Here is a 3,840-nt window from a genome sequence, read left to right as displayed (position 1 = left end):
TATAGATTGTGAAGATTTTCTCCTACTCTGTAGGTTGTCTGTTTATTCTGCTGACTGTTTCTTTTGCCATACAAAAGCTCTTTAATTAATTAAGTCCCACCTGTTTATCTTTGTTTTTGTTGCAGTTGCTTTGGGGTTATTGGTCATGAAATCTTTGCCTAAGCCAACGTTTAGAAGTGTTTTTCTGATGTTATTGTCTAGAATTTTTATGGTTTCAGGTCTCAGATTTAAGTTCTTGATCCATCTTGAGTTGATTTTTGTATAAGGTGAGAGATGAGGAACCTGTTTCATTCTCTTACATGTAGCTTGTCAATTATCCCAGCACCATTTGTTGAATCGGGTGTCCTTTCCCCACTTTATGTTTTTGTTTGCTTTGTCAAAGATCAGTTGGCTGTGAGTATTTGGCTTCATTTTGGGTTCTCTAGTCTGTTCCATTGGTCTATGTGCCTACTTTTTTTTTTCTTCAAAAGAAACTATTTATTTAGAATAAAACAAAAGCAGCTCAAGTGTGAGTACATGTTTGAGAGACAGCTACTCTTAAGCTGTGTGAGCCATAAAAAAAGGTTTTTTTTTTACTCTTCTAGAAATCTTATGTACATAGCACAAAGCAAAGAGGTCATTATTCCCCCCACTTCAAACACTGGCATTGGCATCACAATGACACAAAACTTTAAGCTGCCAGTTTTGTAAAATGCACAAATACTAAACAGATTACCTTTCTTCCATCAGAGGCCCACGTAAATTCCACATAAGCCACAATTTCTCTTCAAAAAGGTCCATTAGAGCTTTGAATTCCACATCTTCATCTGCTGTTCAACTAGTTTTGCATGGACAATAATCATGACCAGGTAATCTTCTTCAGATGTAGCCAGTGCCTTGGCAGCAAATCCAGGAATTGTTGTGAGAGCTCACAAGGTGTGAAGGCATGAAGGACCCCGGTATTTTCCTTGTCTTTGTTGTGCCCCCCTCCCAAGGCTGATCACCCTGGGTACCTGCTTTTGCTTTAAATAGGACACAAGGCACCTAAGCAGTCTCTGAGTAGAAGTGGCAGTGTCTGAGGAAGAGGAAGATTGGCTGTCAGAACTTCCAGGCACGACCAGAAGAATGGCAAAACCATTAGGTCCTGCTACTTTGATGCATCGAGTTACTTCATCCAACTTGGGCTGATCCAAATGAAGACACTGAGTGATCCTGAGCTGGGCCACTTTGGTCCTCCACAAGAAGACTGCTAGCCACTTGGAGGTCACTCTGCAACAGCTGCATGTTGGAATGTTGAAAGGAAAGTTGCTGTTCTTCAGTAGAAGCATGCCCTCCCAGGTCAAACAGAGTTTGGAACAGGTTGTGCCACAGGGGCTGTCCCCGCATCCTGTTTCTGGAAAGGGGACTTCAGCTTCCAGGAAGCAGTGTTGGTGCTAGGTGCACTCCCATCAGTGTGGTCTTCTTTTTTTCAGAGGGCTTTCCCATCAGTGGGAGCAGTTGTATGGTGCTTCCTATCCATTCAGCTGAGGCAGAATTTTTATGGTCTCACTTGTCACTCTGGCTCTTCTCCAAACTACCTCATCTGTCTCTGATTGGAGAGGACCTTTCCAAGAGAAGACGGGAAGATGGATCATTGTCGCTGTTGTAAGGATCTTGGCTACTGCTCAATTCTGGACTGTGGTCAGGAGAAGGAGCGCAGTGACGTTTTCGTGGGCAGTCACTCTCAGGATACCTAGCCAGATGCCGTCCTCTGCTCTCCCCAGGCAGCTTTCGCTTACCAGGTGGTTTCTGCTGCTGGGCAGATCTTAATCACCTCTGTCCCTGTCCAATGACCAACCATCCCGCCTGTGATCCAGGCTATCCAGTGGCTCGTAAGCAGGCACAGCAGTAGCTGCAGTCCCAGTGCTGCCTTCTCCAATTGGGGTTGGAGGTGGCACCCAATTGGAGTCAGGATAAAGGTCTCTATCACAATCTCTATATAATAAGGGTAATATCCTATCCTAAGCACCCCTCAAAGGGTCGAGGGACTGATGTCCAAAAGCATCTGTCATCAGCTCATAATGAGTCAAGGGCAAAGGCTGCATATACTGCTGCTGGTAATGATGTTTGGTGTCTGCAAAGTCTACTCTAAGGTGGTGATCTGGGCCACCAAGTGGGAAGCCCTGCATATGGGTCCAGGCAGCGTGCACTGCATCCAGGCTTTCATACTGGATATACACCCAACTATCACCTTTCTGTAGTCTGTGGGGTGTATGGTGCCAAGTTGGTCAAACTCTCATGCCAGGGCAGCAAGAGGCATCCAAGGTTTCAGGCCACCCACCCAGAGGCGGGTGGTGTGTGTAGCTTTACCATAACCAATTTTGATAGGATTCCAAATTATAATTTTGCTGAACATTGCTAATTTGGGACATATCTAGGTTCTCAAATTTGAGAAAGCCATAGTTACTAGTCTGGCCAAGAGAAGGGCTCTTGATATCTATTTCTGTGATGACTCCAAAGCAATCAAACACCCTTCTTAGGTCACTCTGTTACAGTGGTGTCTAGGTTGCCCAAGAAAAGTGTCTGGTTAGTCCTGTGATGATCCTCGGATGACATCTCATCCACTTTTCTGAAAGGAGCAGCATCTGCTCCAGCTCCCTCCCTTGGTTTAAGACTGTATGCTGGGTGCAGTCTCTCATAGAATGAATAGTCTCGTTTTGTCTCCAGTCTCCAGGCAATGGTGGTGGAGGTGGAGGGGTTAGGTGGCCATGAGCCATCTGCTGCAGCCTAGTCTCTGTATCCCAAAGCTGCGCCACCAGGGGAAGGTGATCTCTGGCCCCCACCGCCTCCAAGGGAGTGTGGGTGACCACCTACAGAGGCTCCCACCACTCTGGCTGATGGAGGATAAATCTTTGTCTAAAGGGGAGCAGTTGCGGGGCCAATTCACATGCACAGCTTCTGTCTTCAGAGGCGGGTCAGAGAGCACCAGGCCACCTCTGAGTGCTTGGCCACCCACGTGTCCTCTGGGTGTGGGAAGTTCGCAAAGGCTACTGGCTCATCTCTGCCGCCAGAAACTGATAGGTGATTGATTTTGACCCTTACATCCCTGAAGCCTTTGAACTCATGAAACAGGCCGTCCTCCACTGCTTCCTCACTCAGCTGGGACAGGAGCTAAGGAGGCGGCCCGGAGGAAAGTGACTCCACCTCTCCACCTGGGGAGCTGCTGAGCGACTTGCCCCCGCCCGAGTAATTTTTGATGCTGAGAAGCTGTAACTATGCAAGTGGCCACTGTAGCTGCCCCCACTGGTGTCATACTTGCGACTGCTGTCTCAGCTGCTGGACTTGTCCAGGTGGAGACTCTGCTGCCACTATTGGTCTTTCCACTGCTGCTCTTATTGGCCTATGTGCCATTTTTATACCAGTACCATGCTGTTTTGGTGACTATGGCTTTATAGTATAGTTTGAAGTCAGATAATGTGATGCCTCCAGATTTGTTTCTTTCAGCAGTGTTTTGTAGTTTTCCTTGTAGAAGTCTTTCATCTCCTTTGTTAAGTGTATTCCAAAGTGTTATTTATTTATTTATTTTTTTGTTTTTTGCAGCTATTGTAAAAGGGGCAGTTTGGTTGTTGTTGGTATATAGCAGGGCCACTGATTTGTGTATATTAATTTTGTATCCTGAAACTGCTGAATTCATTTATCAGTTCTAGGAGCTTTCTGTTAGAGTCTTTAGGGTTTTCTAGGTGTACTATCATGTCATCAGCAAACAGCGACAGTTTGACTTCCTCTTCACCAGTTTGGATGCCCTTTATTTCTTTCTCTTGTCTGATTGCTCTGGCTGGGACTTCCAGTACTATGTTGAATAGAAATGGCGAGAGTGGACAT

At 46.1% G+C, this 3,840-nt stretch overlaps 1 pseudogene; it reads right to left on the bottom strand.

The window, feature by feature from the left end:
- Positions 1-779: 779 nt before the first annotated feature.
- On the bottom strand, positions 780-3,355 carry LOC111530748 (annotated as a pseudogene).
- Between the last annotated feature and the right edge of the window lie 485 nt (positions 3,356-3,840).

This window comes from Piliocolobus tephrosceles, chromosome 4 (assembly GCF_002776525.5).
Source record: "Piliocolobus tephrosceles isolate RC106 chromosome 4, ASM277652v3, whole genome shotgun sequence".
In the NCBI taxonomy this organism is placed as follows: Eukaryota; Metazoa; Chordata; class Mammalia; order Primates; family Cercopithecidae; genus Piliocolobus; species Piliocolobus tephrosceles.
The sequence above is the reverse complement of the archived record's forward strand: the minus strand, read 5'-3'. Positions and strand labels throughout refer to the sequence as shown.